The sequence below is a fragment of the Balaenoptera borealis genome, assembly GCF_965194805.1.
Source record: "Balaenoptera borealis genome assembly, chromosome: 4".
NCBI classification, from domain to species: domain Eukaryota; kingdom Metazoa; phylum Chordata; class Mammalia; order Artiodactyla; family Balaenopteridae; genus Balaenoptera; species Balaenoptera borealis.
In genome coordinates this window covers 140,293,735-140,312,542 of record NC_138861.1, presented here as the reverse complement: position 1 = coordinate 140,312,542, position 18,808 = coordinate 140,293,735, and the positions used below count along the sequence as shown (strand labels likewise).

General features: G+C 37.8%; 1 long non-coding RNA gene across 1 annotated transcript in view; it reads left to right on the top strand.

The window, feature by feature from the left end:
- The first annotated feature begins 133 nt into the window (after window positions 1–133).
- Window positions 134–18,808, top strand: part of LOC309627684 — a 484,892-nt gene continuing 466,217 nt past the window's right edge. Inside the window, exons 1-3 of the long non-coding RNA XR_014243910.1 lie at window positions 134–212; window positions 1,452–1,548; window positions 1,964–14,861. This is a non-coding gene — a long non-coding RNA (uncharacterized lncRNA). The remainder of the gene's footprint in view (window positions 213–1,451; window positions 1,549–1,963; window positions 14,862–18,808) is intronic.

Genomic DNA, 18,808 nt, shown 5'->3' with positions numbered 1-18,808 from the left:
CCAATCGCTGAGGAGCACCACCCACCGAGCCACCGCTAACTGGCCAACCTGACCGTCAAGCAGGCCCGTCACGCAAGCAACCGGGCCGGGCGGGATGCAACCCGCGCCCGGGCTGCCGGGGTGAGTGTGAGTGTGAGAGCGACCACAGCCCGGCAGGTCCCGAGGCGCTAGCTGGGACTCTGCCACGGAAAGTTCCCAGTCCCCGGCCGCAGGTAATGGCGAGGGAATAGAGAGGTTCCCCTGTTTGCATCAGCAAACGCGAAAACATAATAGCAGCAGCGGTATCCTCTCCCAGGAGCGGGGTTTCCAATGACGCTAACATTCTTTTTCCTTTAAGGTATTTTCCTTGCTACTGATCGTGGAAATAAGTCACCGAGAACAGGAAAAAGTTGCAGAGGGGCCACTAATTGGCAGAGGTTACCTAATTAAGAGACTCTGGTGGAGATTGGCAGGACTTTTAAAAAACAGATACGATAAGGCCTGTGTCAAACTAAGTGTGAGGGTCTGAAGGGGCCGTGTAGGAAGGGGTGAAGCTTAGGTGGGTCCTGAAAAAGCCGCGGGATTCAAGCCCAGGGTTGAGGGCTGGCGGCTCCTATAGACGTGCGGCCGCGTTAGACTTACCTCTTCCCTTCCTAAACGTACATCCACGATATTCTTACCAAATAGATTAATGCGCTTGGGGACCCGGTTTGAGCTGTGAACGCTTTGATCAATGACTGAGGAATTTCATCTGAGCTCCGCTTTGGAGCCCGCCCGCCTAACACCGGCCTCGCGGGCCTCTGGCTTGTTCGCTGCAAGGCGCCGCGGATATCCCTGCGCGTTCCCCCGGATATCCCTGCGCGTCCCCCCGGCCAAGTGCGACGCCGCGGCGGCGCGCACAGGCTTTTTTCTACTTATTCTGACAATTGGAGAGCTACCCCCGCCGCCCTCTGCTAGACCGGAGCACCGATTCTTGCCCAGCTTGGGGCAAGACCGCTGGATGAGGGTAGCTGGGCGGCGGCGAGCGCGGGCGCGGGCGGAGGCGGGGGTGGGTGCGTGGGCTGAGTCGCTGCACACGCGGGGCCAGAGTGTGTGCCGCTGCGGGTATCTGCGAACGCGCTTGCACATTCACGGTGCTCGCATCCATCCTTCCTGGTCCAGCGCACAGCTCTGTGTAAGCCCCAACGGGGTACCCTCCACACCTCCTCCCAGGTCCCGAAGGATGCGCTTGACGAGCTCCGAGGGTTCACTCCCGAGGCGCGGGGGCAAAGCGGCGCGGAAACGCACCCAGCTCCTGTGAAGTTGAAATAGAGCGCGAACTCTTCAATGCGAGAGAGTGGATTGAATGTTAATTCTCCAAGAAAAGATAAAAAAAAAAACACAAAACATAATTGTGTGTTAATTAGTGGGCTGTAAGGGGTTGTTTATTCAAACGCAAGCAGCCCTTGTTCAGTTTCCTTCTTATGCCACAGGATGGGAAGGTCCCTTGGGGCTTCCTGGTACTAAATGACCTGAGAGCAACACCGCCACAACCTGCGGGAAAAGGAGAGTCGTTTCCCCGACCCCGAGGTACGTTGCCATTCCCTCCTGGCGGGGAATTAAGGAGGGCGAGTGGCCATGGGCGTGATTATAGACTGAGGCATGCCCCTGCGAGTCCCGCGAGCGCGTGCCTGCTGCCCTAGCCCCCCCCCCCAACCTTGGCTCTTTCATGGAGATGGGTCCTGCCTTTGAGCGGTTAGAAGGAAAGGATGCCAGCAAAAATGGCTAATCCTTTTCCAGCTGCAGTAAATTGACGATTGGCCAAAGCCAACCGAAAACCGCTGCAGTTGAAATGATTTTAGCATCACGTCTGCGGCTGCGAATGGAGCGTCAGTTTATAAAAGGACCTGTGGATCAATGAAAAGGAGATTATAGTGTATCTGAATATTAATAACGGCGTTGCATCTGTATTTTCTACCCCTCCCCCTCCCTGTTTTTTCTTTAGATCTGCAGGATTGAAATGACATGTTTTGAGGTCTTCAAGCTGACTCATCAGAATCCTGAAGCATTTTTTAAATGACGGTAATTTTCTAATATTTCATTTGTACATACGGAAACACTTGTGTGTGTGCCCGTGAGCGCGCGTGTTTGCGTGTGAGAGACATGCGGCTGAATGACAATGCAGAGCCGGAAATTGTTTGCGGGAGACGGTTTGTGCTCTCAAGATGTAGATGAAGTTTGAGCCGACTTTGGACGTTCGCTGAGAGCCAGAGAGCTTCCCGAGGTGGAGATGAGAGCGTGGAGAGATGGCCAGATTTGCCTGTAAATAATCACTACATCCACTGTTAACACTTGAGCTGCATTTTTTTTTTTTTTTTTGGTAGTTGTGTTTGAAAGGGGAACTCTCGCCGCAAACGTGGGTTACAGGCGTCTCCTAGCGGCGAAAGCAGCACAGGGCAAGCCGGAGAATTTCGCTTTGGAGCTCTCAGTCGACAGGGCTGGCCTGTTGGGGGCTCTTCAGGATTTCTTGGGTCGCAGAGGCCTGCATTCGCGCCGGCGACGCCGGCCGGGGTCCTCTAGAGGTCTCGCCTCTGACTTCTAGTCTCCGAGGCGCCGTGGTATCGGCGGGGTGACGACGGGGTCTTCCGCCTGGGAGAGCAGACGCGAGCCTGGCCGTCCGCCTCCGTCTGGGTAGCTCTGGCCAAGGGCAATTGCAGGAGCATTTTGTCCCGGGCCAAGATTCAGACATTGGCATCAGCACCCTTACTGCCTTACTTGCCTCCTTACTCTGGAACCTTAAACAGCACCCCCACCCGTCACCCACGAAATAAAACCACACTTTAAATCTGCCTTTTAAAAATGCTTTTGAAATGAAACCCGTGTACTTTTTTCCCTGCTGTGTCAATCCAGCAGATTTCCGCCCCCCTCCTTTTTCACTCGGCGGACCCCAGAATTTAGTGAGGCCGTGATTACATAGATAACAGCTTCGGCGGGGGGGTGGACGACCTCTTTGAAGTGCAGAATATAGTGCAATGCAGCGTCCTTCGACCCCCTCCCCCCCAATTATTGAAACCGGCCGGGAGAACCAATTCCTAACATAACCCTCCCCCCACCCCACGCCCCCTCCAGGAGCGCCAACCATCTGGGCCCAGACAAATCGTATCCTAAAGCAGATGGGGAAAGTAGCTATTATTATTTGGAGGGGGGTTATCAAAATCAATTTTCATAAAAAATCCTGGTAGGTGTGTGAGTGATTATGTACCCTCGTCTATTTCATTGTCCTCTAAGGGCAGCCGAATGGGGAGGGCGGCGCTAAGGATCTCACCGTCGCGTTTTATGTACATAGTTACAAACTTTGAAAGCAGCTAACCGGGCTGCTTTCTTCCCTACCCTTTTCTGTAAAAGGCGGGAGGGAAACAAGTTTGTTAACCAGCGTTTGGATGAATGAGTGTTTGCAGTGATTTAATTTGACTTGAAAGCAATTTGTTCCTAAATCCTCTTATTATTGCAGTGTGCCCAGAGCTTTGAGAGAAAAAAAAATTTTTTTTAAGAAATGCAAGAAAAAAAATTTTAATTGTCAATAAGGAGTCTTTCAAATGCCAGGCCCCTGCCAGGGTTGAGCTGGGTGGTTTCTGGCACTTGTCATTCCCAGCAAGCACAGTGCAGAGAGCAAATGCAAAGTATCTGGAGTGTATTGCATCTCGAATGGGTAACCATGAAATCAGTTTATTCTTAGTAATGTAACCTAACTTAAGAGGTGGGAAGGCAAGGCTTTGGAGCCAATGCCACACTGGTCGTTCTTGTTCATCTACAGTAGAGTGAGTGTTGACTAGAGTTTCTGGAAAAGATTTATAGCATATACATGCTATTGTAAGCATTCAGGTAACTCTTTTGTTACTGTGTTCTAATCCTTTGGACCCAACAGAACAAACCAACCCACGTTTCGCGGGCTGAGAATACTAGCTCATAAGTGTTACTTGATATTCGAAGTAGAACCGTTCTTCTCCATTTTGTTTAACCTTGTTAATATTGGTGTGGCTTCACATTTCAGTGTCTTTTCGGTTATCAGACAGGGCCAGCATTTTGTTAAACTCTAAACAGTGAATTAAAAGCACTGATGAGCTGAAGCAGCCCTTTAATGCAAAATGACAAATTGCACTTAAGCAATACATGAACAAGAAAATGATTTATGGATTTTTACAATGGTCTGAGCAAATGAAAGCAACATGAATTATACATCCTAAATGCTCACGATATCATTTTCTAATAATACTGTTTCAGTTCAGATGCTATACTCCTATCCTTTCTATAAGAGATATTGATCAGTAAGAAGTCCAGGAGTATTTTTAAATTAGGCAACGGTGTTTGATACTGGTTCCAAATACATATATTTTTCCTGAGTATGGGGTGGGTGATCAACATTGAGCACAGTAACATTCTTGTCGGCTCCCTCACATATTGTGTCTTTTAGTGACAAATAGGTAGTCCTTTGGAAACTTATGTTTTGTTCCACACCTTCTTTCAAAATGTAAATGAAGAGATCTGATACAGAATGACAATCTTTATTACATCATGACCTCTTTTTCTGAAAATCAAAATGAATTACCTCATCTTATCCTTTTCTTAAAAGTTGCTTTGGATAGTGAAATATCTGATTTCTCCAAAATGTCTCTTATCCTCTTCATATTGGTTTATCCTGTCTTTTGTTTTAGAGCATTGTTTAATCCTTAGGGTGTTAAAGACACACCTGAGTGAGTAAAAATTTCACGTGCCTTAGTTTTTTTGGCATTAGTAGACAAAATAGATCTATGGCTGTCTTAAATTACAGAAAAATACTCCATCAGATAAAATTTTGTGTGGTGCCTGTCTGAAAAAAAATTTAGTTACTTCTGTGTTATGATGAGTGACTACTCCTAGCATTTTTATTTAATCATTTGTGGCTTATATAACTAAATATTTTGGGTGTGTGTAGAATTTTAAGTGAAGACGTTGTCCTTACTGTATTACATACTCAACCAGAGGAAACTTCTAATTACCCAGAGGCCTCTAGAGTCACATTATTAGGCTTAATCTTAATGATCCAGGTTTATTAAAAAAAAAAAAGAAAAAATTGAATCCCAGCCTCTGCTTTTGACAGCATTAATAATTACTCTTACTGAAGATTACTGAAATCAATGATGTGATTAGGATTGTAAATAAGAACTACAAGACATCACATTTAAAAAGCCAGCTGCTTTGCTAACAGGGATGATGTATGGGTTTTACTGATGGGGCCCAGAGGTAGAAATGAAGCTTTAAACATTAAGGTCTATATAGAACAATTTCAAAAATTAATTGCAAGCCCTGATTAAGTTTATATGAGTAAGAGAAAAGATGTCTAGAAATGTCTCTTTTTTCTTCCCCGGGGAGTTTGCTTCTTATTTGACAGTGATACAGTCAACATAATACTAGTGTTTGTCTGGAAAGTATAAATTGTTTTCTTAAGGGGATGCCCCTTGATTTTATGAATACAGAATGAGATTACTCAAATTGTGATTAGGGTTACAAGTCATAGCATTATTTTCTTAAGGGTTTGAAAAACGTTATTGGAGACAGGCACCACGGAAAGAATATGAAACGTAGAGTGAGAATTACATTAGTAATTAGAATTACAATGGTAAACAGAACAAATAGTAAAGCAGATACTTCAGTTAAAAAAAGGTATCTCTCTCAGTTTGTTTAGTTACTGTAACTCTTTCTATACGAAACTTGATTTCTATGATGTCTTATTTAAATAGACTTGGCAATGCTATACTGTAAAATGCTTTATTTGATTGCAGTTTCTTGGGGTTTTTTAGGTGAAAGTGACTCATGGTTTTTAAACAGCTAGTATATGCCAAGCATTCTTAGATAAGTTGTGGTATTTTCCCCCATGTCTACAGGTAATATCATCCCAACATTATAGGTAAGGATACTAGGATGTTCAGAATTTAAATATCTCACCAAATTAATACAAAATTCGGATCCAGGCCTTTTGATGCTCAGGTTGACTCTCGTTTTACTACACCATGATGTTTTCCTAGCCTATCTGATTGAATTTACTTAGGAGGTAAAACAAAAAATGAATTAATTTAGAGATTAAAGATGGAGTTCATCCAGTTTTTGTACTAACAGAAGTACTGATTTTATGCTAGTCAAAATGGCTGGTACCTTATTGAGTTGAGCCATGAAGGAATTCATGAATATATTTGAGGAGGGTTTTTTTTTTTTCTTTTGAGGTTTTATTAGGAAACCAAAACTTGAATACATTTTCTTACAAGTGAAAGAGATTACAAACCATCCATCTCTTTCTCATGCTGAAGTGCCTGGCATGGGAATCATAGGGATTTTAATGACTGAAAATGGAAATTGATAAAACAAACATGTCCAAAAGGAAGGCACCTCTGCTTTATCCGTTCCTGAAACACACCATGTTGATCAATGGCCCAAGAAGTGTTGGCCTGTTCATTTAGTTTATTAGGGATTGTTAACAGCTAGGAAGAACTAAGAAGTGTACCCATTTTACACAAAGCAGATATTAGTGTTTTTTTAATATATTTCTGAACTTGTCTTTAAAAGGGAAACAGTGTTTTGTTAAGCAAAATTTCTACCATCATTTTATACTAATTTCTTCAATGTTGCTCTGAAAAATTGTTTTAATTTGAAATCGCTGAAAATTAAACAATTAAATTTATGTGACAATCTTGTGCCAGCAGGAAATGAAAGGAAATGACTTAAAAACATTTTTAAATATGGAAAGAAATAACCAAAGGAAGGTGATTATGGAATCTTATTTACTTACTGTAAGTAAAATATGTATTATTGTTTTGGTAATAAGTACTGACAGAAGAAAAATATCATATATCTTCTAGAAGTGTGCCCAATTATTCAGAATATGTGTAATGTAGGCCCTGTAAGGTAGGTTCTATATCTTACTCATTTCTGAAGGCACCCAACTGTGGCAGGTGATGATACATTAAATTATGAAGTATTAAACCAAATTGGGCTCAAATCCCTGCTTCTCCAAATATTTGAACTTGGCCAAATTACTTAACTCCTTTGAAACACTGTCAAAGTGTGTTAAACACTCTAAACATCTGTTAGAATATGATGATATATTTACCTTCTTGAGTCATTGTGAGGCTTAAACTGAAATGATATATGTAAAATTCTCAGCCCATAGTAGACTTTCAATAAATATTAACTATTATCATAGCAAGATTTTTTTGAATGAGATAGTCCTTAACTAAGATATTTATTGAGAATAATTAGTATTGATTTTCCTGGTGGTTTTATTTTCTTCATGAAACACAAACTAAAGTATTTACTTTGAGGACAACTTTACACTGTCTTTATTTTGCAGGAGATTATCATTTTAAAGAGAATGCAAATAATAACTGAAGAAGACCAATCTAACTAAATTTTAATTAAGCATCAAAACATAAAAATCAATGAGCTTTTCTTCATAATCATGTTGCTTTAACACTTTTATTTTCTTCTAGGTAAGTTTAAATTTTCTGTAAGTTTTAATTTATATGATAAAACTTATGTGTAGATTTATAAAATCATTTTGATGAAAACATGGTGTTTCATTGTAAAATACCATTTTTTAATTTCTATATTTATCAAAATTTTAGGATTAAAGGACTCTTACTTGACATATTCATGATTTTTCCTCCAATTCCTTGACGTAGAGTCTTAGTACCTACTACTGTGTTCATGCTGATGAGTACTAAAATTCTCAAAATTAAAAACGAATTGGTGAAAATCACTTAAAGTAGAATGAATTTATTAGAATGACCAGTTCTGAGCCTCAAGCCTCAAATGTATTTGACTTTCTCTTCAGCATTCTCCTCTTTGCTATACTTCTGTCTAGCATTGCTGTTATTAGTATTCTCCTTGGTAGCTTCTTATACTTTTAGAAACAAAAACATGCATTGGTGCTCGTGTGATAGGAGCACAGCTGTAGGGATACTGAAAGAATGGAAAACAAGGTAAATCATGGATATATTTCTCCAGAATTCATCCTCAATTTGATAAAGAATATGCATAAAAATGTTTTAATAACTGCATTAAACAGCATGGAAAATACATTTAAACATATAATGACTATGAATGCTGAGTGCATGGGGAGTAAAGAAAAGACTAGAATAAAAACATTTAATTAAACAAAGATGTCCAGAAAAGGGCAGTTTGTGTTAACGATTTTAAGGGCAATAGTACTACAGATTAGCAGAAAGAAATATCTGAAGCAGGTTAAAGGAACTTGCACAGTAAAGAAGTGAAAATAGTGATAGCAAAAAGCTTTTCCACGGAGATCATAAGAACAGCAAATTAAGCTTTTCAATTACAGGCCAATATCCTGACTTTGGACCTAGTTACTTAAATCTATGATGCCAGGCAGCTTCAATTTTGTTTCATTGGATTTATTACTCCCCATCCTCACCCGCAAGAACTTGGTCAGATTTAAGGTCAGCAGAGATGGGTGAGATCCTCATTTAGCATTCACACCTGAGTAATACTTTTGGTATGGATTGGGCTAATGGCCAATGCTCAGCCTTAAAAGTATGATAAAACCTAATATCATTGCTTGTTCATTAGCATATATATCTGAGAATCTTGGCTGCTGCTTCTAATTTAATGGTGAAGTGATGATAGCTGCTTTTCTCAAAATATTTTTAGAATCTTGTCTGATTAGACTACCTAACCAAGTATCTAATACAACAAGAACATGTTTTCATTCTGCTGGGCAGAATAAGGGAGAGAAGTATTGCTTAAGCCCAAGGAACCTAACAAACATTCAGGTGAACAGTCACACTTTTGATAGATTTGTTAGTTGCATAATCAATGCTTAATAAAGACGTGCTGACTAAATGAATGAATGCTTGACTTTTTAACTTTCCACTATTATTCATCTTAAAAATATGTCTAAGGTATTATACTCAATTCCAAAGGCTATACTTTTAATAATCTGTATTTGAGAAAGGTCTTTTAAGTTGGTTATTTCAAAGAAACCTTACTTAAAATGGAAAATCCACTGTACATTACAAGTGTGCTCAAAACACTTGATCTCTCACTTACAACTCATGAAATGCATTCCTTCTCTCTCTGAACTGCTACTATTCAAAAGTGATGTACCATATTATAATGTTCTTTGTTTTCTAGTTTTCATCTTATTTCATATATACTATGTTGACTGTATAACTATGACCAGAGTAAGTACAATGGCCAGTATTCTGAATTGTTTTATTCCTTTTATAAGGTCAGAATGACAAGCTAAGAAGGAGTCTTCTGCGATTAGAATGTTAGATGTTAAAAGTAAATATGGCTGATATGGGAGGGCATTTGCTGCCTTAGGTAGAATCAGGAGATATAATTTAGAAGTGTTTCAGGGTTAAGTTAAAAAGAAAGGTTGATTGACTTGATAGATTCAAAGCAATGTACTGAATTTTCAGCCAGAGGGGACACTGTATTTTTTTTTTTAATAAATTTATTGATTTATTTATTTTTGGCTGTGTTGGGTCTTCGTTGCTGCGCGCGGGCTTTCTCTAGTTGTGGCGAGTGGAGGCTACTCTTAGTTGCGGTGCGCGGGCTTCTCATTGCGGTGGCTTCTCTTATTTCAGAGCACGGGCTCTAGGTGCATGGGCTTCAGTAGTTGTGGCACACAGGCTCAGTAGTTGTGGCTCGTGGTCTCATAGAGCACAGGCTCAGTAGTTGTGGCGCATGGGCTTAGTTGCTCCGCGGAATGTGGGATCTTCCAGGACCAGGGCTCGAACCCGTGTCTCCTGCATTGGCAGGCGGATTCTCAACCACTTTGCCACCAGGGAAGGCTGGGGACACCATCTTGCTTCTGGTTTCTCTGTTCTTCAGTTTCCTGAAATGAAGGAATGTCAGTTCCAAAAAAGGACTGTTGATCACCATAGTATACATATATTTTTCTTTTCTTATTCCCCAGTTTCCTTTTTCGTAACTAACAGACCTGTATTGTTTGTGGTTTAGATATTATGGAGTTTAGAAATAATTCTGTAATTAGGCTAGTAATTATTTTATACATGCAGGATTAAGAGTAATCTGAGAGGTTTTTCACAGGCTAATAAAACTGGGATTAGTTGACCAGAATGAAAGGGTTTAAGTATAAATATAAGGTACACACACAGGTTCACACACGTAATTAAAAAAAGACCACAGTAGTTAAAAACCATGTTTTTCGTATAAGAAAATATATTAACATATCAGTGAAACAGGATAGATCAAAGTTGAAGGATCCTATATGTTTGCTTGATTTACAGGGGAAAAGTTCCATGTCTGTTGTGAAAGGAAAGGTTAAAGTTTTTCATCTTATACAGTATACAAAAATGAACTCCAGATGGATTTGAGCATTAACTCAAAATATAAAACCATGGAATAACTAGATCTGTAATAGTATTTGGCAGCCTAAATAAAGAGGTAAACTGAGGCAAGCTTGAATTACCAGGAATTGAGTTCATTTGGGAATAGCAAAGGATTACAATTGGAAAACACAAACCGCAGCAGCCTACAGGGATGTCTGTTGAGGGTCTGAAGCGGGACGCATTTACGAGCAAGGAGCGCAAAGAGCGGGAGTCCTGCCGGAGTCCAAGCTGTAAATTCATTGGCTTGAGGATGGAGTGGGATTGATGGCGGCTGTTCATTGGCCAGGAGATGTTTCCGCCTTATGCAAATCAGGCATTTATGGGAAATCAGTCTCTCAGTACTTATGTTCCATTCTCCTGAGGGCACGTTGGTGAGACTATCCTTTTCATAACTTCCTTTTCCATTTAAGATACTTGCACATGTCGAATATTTACACCCATCCAGATAGGTTTCTTAAAAGACCTTAACGTTGTGTTGTTCAGGTCTACTCCAGAAAGCAGGGAAAAAAAAAAAAAAAAAAAAAAAAAATCCCCTAACAAGTATCTGAGGGACGGCAGAAATGGGAAGCTCGTCAAGTGGAGAGTACCTGGGACCTACTGCTAGGTAGCATCCGTCAGCTGAAACTGCTGATGGTGGCAACAGATGGAGAGTCTAGAAGGGGAAATCCAGGCTCGAAAGTTCTGGACATCTATGTTATTGCAAGGTGAGTCCCTTTTGACATTGGTGTGGGAAGAGGGGGAATTAGGATTGTTAGCCTTTCTGTATAATCTTCACTAGCAGGATAAAAAAATAATCCTAATTTTCGGTATTGAGGTTCTAGAAACTCTAGGAAGAGGCTTCTTTCAGTTGGTGAGTCCTTAAATAGTGAGACCTGTTTTTCGGATTCCAAGTGGAGAGTCCTTTTGGAACGCTGACTTGTTTCTAACATGCGTAGATAGTTTTGATAATCTCTTCTGATTGGAAAAAAAAAAACCTAAGTTACTGGTTGTTTTATGGTTGTTTCTTACTGAAGTTCACATTAGGATTTTTCTAAAAGTTTTTTGTTTCTAATTTATGTTTTCGTATATTGTTCCTTATTTGATCACTGTATTTCTTCTAGAATTAAAATATTTTAAGATTGTGTTTATCTCAGAAAGGTAGAAAGTGAGTAGATATCAACCTAGAACATATGATTTATTTTTAAAATCTATTATTCGTTATCCTGATTCTTTTTTAAAAGCACATCTGAAATAAGCTCTGTTGAGATGAGAAAATTTATTTACAATTTTAAAATGAATGTCCCTTTAAAAAACTGCTCCTTTTCTTCCTCCTTAAAGTGAGTCGTTTGGGTTTAGCTGGCATTCTCATAACTTATGTACTGTTTTTATGTTTAAAATAAAGACATGCATGGGAACATGAGATCTGATTCTCAGATCAGAGACTGTAACAAGAACTCCTCTATTTATTTCTGTGCTCTTAAATTTTGCCCACATATGAAGGTGAGCTTTAGATGTAAAGGCAGAAATGTTATTGCTGTTAGAGTTTTATTTCAACTTTAATAATTATGAATAAAATGGATAAAGGAAAAAATAAAGGCTATGGCATTTAAGGACATCATTTTAATATGGTGCTGCTGTATTAAATTGCTGATGGTTACACAGCCCCTGTAGAATTTTTATTGTGTTCAGGAACATCTGTGCGTTTCCTTCTATCTGAGAAGAATGTGTTATATTTCAGTGAATTATAGGTGGCAGTATACACAGCTAAATTCCATGTTTTATTGCAAGTATATAGAAGATATTTCAATTGGTTAACAATTTTATATTTAAACTTTTTGTCATTTTAGCCCCATTTTAAACTCCTCCTTCCTTTTTGTTGTTAATATAAGAACATCAAATAAACTCCCTTAGATAAGAGAGGGCTCTTGTGAAGTATTGTAAGTATCAGGTTTATTTTGAAACATTGTTAAGAAGTTTGTTTCTTTTTAATGTTATTAAATAAAGATACATTAGAAAGAGTATTCACTGACCAGTTGATTTAGTATTAAAATCAGAATTTTAAAGCTGAAAGGATTTTTAGAATTATATCTCAAACCAAAGACAGAAATTTTTATTCTGTCTCTTTACGTTTTCTGTTTTTAAAGTTACAGGCAAATATGATTTGACTGCTAAGTGGTAAAAATGCAATACTTCCTTGATTTAATGTCCTGAGGTGTGATAGCTATCTCTGAGAATGTTAAGTACAAAATTGCTATTCTTTATGCCTGCTATCTACTCTAAATGCATTATATTCATGAGAACAATAATACAATTATGAATGATGTAGCAAAACAATAAACGTTAAATTGACGATCGATAGCCATATTGTGGCATCTCATGGAGAATAAGAAAGTTAGGCATTACAGCAGTCCATTGAAACCATTCCTTCCAGCGACTTTCACAAGGTGCATCCAGGGTTTCCTGAAGGTTACCCACAGACAAGTGGGGGAGGGGTGGAGGATGGGCAGGGACAGTGGGGGTGAGAGCCCAAGAGGCAAGCAAGTTTTCCTGTTTTGTTTTACTTATTGAACTTTGTGAAATACCACACCCCTTTCCCTTTTAAACTAAAATCCTTTTATCTAATCCGAATTCTTCAGGTATAGAGGAGAAGATTGAAAGCTGAGTAGATTCAGACACCTACCCAGAGACATGTCAGTAATTATCAGTGTAGGGTTGACATTACACACTACTACCATGGATAAGTAAGCAGTCCTAACTTTCTATTTATGTTTTCTCCCATATTTCTTATTTGTTTGTTGGCTTTGTCCTCTTTGCCATCATAATTTGTTTATTCATCTTAATGCACTCAATTACTTTGCAATTATTGGCCCATATGTAGCTTATAATTTTATAATTTTATAATTTATATAATTTTTTATAATGTGCTTGCTTGCAGATGCTCACATTACTGCTGGCCAGTTGTTTTAGGATCATTTGGTTCTCTCAAGCTGATATATAAGCATGATTAATTCCAATATGAAATAAGCAGAAAAAGAAATTCAGATAGAAACTATTTCTTCAGATTTTTTTTCCTGCCTTTTCCAAGGTCAATAAGATAAATTCTCTAAGCTTGAATGTTTTTAAAGTGCTTTCCAAGGAAATTTATTGTTTTTTGATGAGGTATAAGTTCTCCAGCATTTGGAAGTCTGAACGCTCTTAGGCATTTGGAGTTTAAAACAGGAATAAACCTTTAGAAACCCAAGGAGACTTTGGCTAAATGTATTGAGCTAAGTTCATCTTTAAAATAAAGTGAAGCCATGAAAATCTGCTAAAATAGGAGACTAACCCAAGGTCTCCTTTTTGGGTTGGAGAAATGCAGTGGGCCCCAGGTTTTATCCTCCCTATTTTTGAATAATTTACTCTCCTGATAGCTTCTGAGTGAAATAGCAAGTTAAGTATGAGTATCCTTTAACCTGAAACAAATATGCTTAGAGCTAACCTAATCCCACTGGATATGTCTCCCTAAAATGTTTTTAAGAATATATTGGTTGAGATCTCAGTCCTTCCCACTATTGATGCTTAGGTTTAATAAAAAATAAATAAACATCTTCAAGATGTGGGTATTGCAATATAAGTACAGCTGACTTATTTTGCATATTTGGCTAGGGCCTAAGAGAAAAAAAATGATCATTTCTTTAGGTTGTGCTTGCATAGACCTATATTATAATCTAGATTTTAGACCTTTTTACTTTTATGAACTCACATTTATTAACTATAGGGCCCTCCAGAAGCTAATAACGTGTAATCCGTCATGTAACTTGAATTTGAAATGAAAAATGGCAAGAACTTTTGGTTGATTAATTCATTTATTCATTCAAGAAATACATATGGAATACCTACCCATGTACCTTAGTACTTAGTGCTTGGAGTACATTATGAATAAAATAGACAAATGTTCTCAACTTTGTGTGTGTGTGTGTGTGTGTGTGTGTGTGTGTGTGTGTGTAATAAATAAATAAATAATCTAGTATCTTAGAAGGTGAAAAGTTCCATGGAGAATAGGAAAAGTAGAACGGTTTAACAGGATCTCTTAATTTAAAATTAAGGACTTTTGTCCCCTCAAATCTGTGACAGTAATAGAACTCTGACATGAAGTAGAGTGGGTTATTAGTGAGTGCCCATGTTTGTTTTGCCATGAGAAGAGAAAACAAACACAACTTTATATGTTCTTTTTATTTATTTATTTATTTACTTATGGCTGTGTTGGGTCTTCGTTTCTGTGCGAGGGCTTTCTCTAGTTGCGGCAAGTGGGGGCCACTCTTCATCGCGGTGCGCGGGCCTCTCACTATTGCGGCCTCTCTTGTTGCGGAGCACAGGTTCCAGACACGCAGGCTCAGTAATTGTGGCTCACGGGCCTAGTTGCTCCGCGGCATGTGGGATCTTCCCAGACCAGGGCTCGAACCCGTGTCCCCTGCACTGGCAGGCAGATTCTCAACCACTGCGCCACCAGGGAAGCCCTACATGTTCTTTTTTAAGGTTTCCTTCGGGAGTTGCTTTAAAGTAGATTTCTCATCAGCTGCTAAACTCAATGTTTTCCCACTAGGCAGTTTGCCCCTAACACTGAATTAGTGGGAGAACCATTAAAACAACTCTGTCGTTTAATGACAAGAAGGTTTTTAAAGTAAAGGTATGTCTGCATGGGATGTCGAGTTGGTTTCAATTTTTTGATAGTTGCTTTTTTTTTTTCCCCACCAGAAACATAAGGCAGTATTTAAGCCAGATGTGTTGGTGGAAGCAAAACTTGGATTTAGGATAATAAGTCCCCAGCAGGAGACTTTAGAAGAATTTCTTGGTTGCCTCAACAAAACCCCTGTCTTCCATGGGGAATAGTTAAACAATTATAACAATAAAGAAATTAAAGCAAAGAAATGTCTAGTGACTTATTTGAGCAAGTACGTTTCACAGGGAAACCGATGATAAACAACTTTGTCAAATTTGACTGCTTTAAGAGCGTACCTCCATTGACCTTTGCAAAAATAGGACTTGCATTCAAGTTGTAATGAAAATGGCTTAACCATGCTAAATGTCAGTATGATGGACTCTTCTAGAATGTGCTATCTGCTAATAGTATAGGTGTGCTGCCTGTACACACTTTATAGGGTTTCTCTCAACTCATTCAGTTATATAATTAGACGAAGAGTGGTCTTAGAACAAGTTATGTCCTCTGTCCTTGCAAAACCTGTAAGTGCAAAATGCTCACCCTTGTAGCGCTCTGGATGATTTTGTCCTGCTAAAATTTCGTTGTTTGATTTTTACCAGTATGCCTATCTGCCAAGCTTATTTATTTGCTTACTAACTTCACACATTTATTTACTCACTTATTAAGAAAAATATGAAACGAACTCCTTTATGTTTGGGACATTGTGCTAAGTACTTATAGAGATCTGGATAAAAATGTTTTCACGTGAAAGGCGGGACTGTGATACTGCTAGTCACAGTATGCAACTTGAGAACCACTAGTTCTTTCTAGGTTATAGCTGTATATAGATTAGGAAAGGAGAGATGGATGATAGTGAAGACATAGATAGTAGTGTCACTAGGTTTGGAAGCAGAGAAGCAGAAACTGTATTAATTCAATTAGGTGCTACACATGTGACAGTCCTAATGATGACAAAGAAAATGTTACATGCTGTTGCTTTTATTCCTCTTAATAAGGCAGAGGCATTTTAATACATTTCAGAATTATTTCAACACAGTGGTCCTTTATGTGAAGTTAAAAACAAATTACATTATTGATAATAATTGTTCACATTTATATATTCAAGTAGTTTGTAAAGTTTTTATGAAGTTCTTTTGTAAAGAAAATTACTTTGAATGGATGATTTTATTTTTAGACATGGATGGATAAATTATACCATTACAGATTTTATTCAATCTATTTTTTTAATTGTTCCATGTATATTTTATCTTACTGGTTTGCTGCAAACCTGTTTTCTTTCTGTAAAGAATTTCTTATACTTTATAGAGTTGCAATGCAATTAATTATCTAATCCTTCTAAACATTCAAAGAATGATGTGTAAATCATTCTTCCACCTGTATGCAATGAGTTCTACTTTTGTACAACATATATAGAATTATTTTATACATACTTAGCTGTGGATGTCTAATTTCTAACTAAATTTCATCCCATAGAGTTGGAATGTTTTAGTTTCTTCAGTTTTATATCGTATCTTCTATAGAATGATTGTGAAATTTCATATAATACCTTTCCGGGAGAAATGAAAGTAATTAAGAAGCACAAAGGTACCTTTAATTTAATTAGTCTACTTGTATCCTCAGAAGAATCTTTAGTTGTGAAAAGTCTGAGGGAACTTGCCCTTAGTTAATTGACTCAGAGCATTTTCCACTTTTTACATTTCTCCTCACTTATTTGGTTTAGTTCTGTTCTCCAAAATGACTCACTAAAAAATTCCAGACTATATATTTTCTCCTAAGTAATATTTTATTGAAGACTATAAATCTGTGGTCAAATCTAGAATCAATATCAATCCTGTTTTGTTACCAGCAAGGCATTGAATGTATTTTTATGATAAGAAAGTATTCAAATATGAAAATATATCTTGTTGATCTTTAAGAGTAAGGAATTTAATATGCTGACATCTACTGAATAGTTCAAATGCAGTTTGAGAGCTGCTTAATCTTCTTTTCGTGTGGATATTGCTAAACCACAGGTATGGAGAGCTTTGGCTCACAAATAGATCCTTCCTTCCCTAGATGACTGTAGTATTTACTAAGATGAACTTTATCTGTTTCAGCTTAATATTTCTTTGAAAGGGCAGTCCTAATTTAGAAACAAGTGAATAAAAGACATCATGCTTTTAATTACTTTTAGAAAGGAACTTAATTCTTTCCCCTTTGAATACTCTAAATTAGAGTAAACTTTTTGGGGAGAGACAAAGCAGAGGGGAGTTGCCAGTGGAGAAGTGTTTTGAAGCCAAAAGTAAGTTACCAATCCTTTTATGGAATAAAGGAAACGGAGAAAAACAGCAGCTGCCATTTCAGCTCAATAACTCCGGTACCTCCTAGTGAAATCATTTTGAGACTGCTGAGTAGAAATAGTTTAAAGGTCTATTGTAAAAGAAACAAGAATTTTATTCATTAATTAGAATCGTCAGAGACTGCTTTGAGTTTTGCAAAAATGAATAACCTTTTATTCCCTGGTTATAGTTAAATCCTTAAACTCATTTGATTTCCTGTGCCCCATTCCATTTCACTTTAAGGTTTCACCTTTACAAATGTATTATACTAGGCCAGTCCTGGAAAGGTTTTCATTTCCCTTTCACTTTAGTAAAAACCAGAGTAACTTTGTAAAATTAACACACAACTGGGGGTAGATACATTGCAGAATTGAAGTCTCTTGATAATGCATAAGTGATAGAGTGAGGGAACATTTTGTTTAAGTTTCCTACCTCAACCTCAGATAGATAGTGAAGACTGTTTTTTTTTTTTTTGTCTTAATAGTGATTGTTTTATGTTGTAAAATATTGGACTTCTATGGAGATTATTTTCAATTTTGCTACTTTACAGTTGTGATTGTTTCAAAGGCAGAATTTATGCCAGCGTTTGGAATTTTGCTGTCTAGCATCTATCATAAATTAATTCACACTTGATTAATTTAGAATTTCTGAAAATGTGAGTCTAACATTGAACTTTTTTGACACAGTGGAAAAAGGCATGCTAAACAAATAAACAGCATAAAAAGTTAGATAGGAAAAGTATACACACTTAGAGATCAAGCAGTTTTCAAAGTTTTCAAAATAGTTGAAAATGTTCAAAGCATTATTTTTCAATCACTTTGATATGACAGTTTCAGCTCACTTATTAATTATAGCATTTATCTTCCTAAGAAATAGTTGTCTGTTTTAGATAACATATTTCAAGTTACTGCAGTTTCTTAAAAATAACTATTTTTTAATTTAACATTTTCAGTGTAATAAATTAGCATACATCTTAGCCAAATAGTACAATGTGCAAAAAATTGAGTTCTTCTGTTCCTACTCTCCCCGCCCAAGATACCCAATCATCAGGGGCAAGTATCTGAACTTTGGAAGCTTTTTCTTTTAGTGTTTGAACTTATATACCTAAATGGCTTATTGATATTTCTATTTCTTGATTTCTCGGTTTTATACTGTATGTATCCATTAATGTCCCAGAGTACAAGCTTTTTTAACAATCTGCTCATATCTATAAAAACACATATCTTCTACCTCCATTATTTCATTAGAGTTTTATCATAACTTTTAGTTAAAACATTATTCAGTTGTTACATTATTATGAGCATGTAAGTTCGTTTCTATCTGAACTAAATGCTGTATACTATGAATATAATTGCTTTCTTATGCAATGCTTTTTATCTGGAGTTAATCACTGGTTTTATTATGTGTTTAATTTGTACATTCCTATCACTCCAAATTCTCCAAAA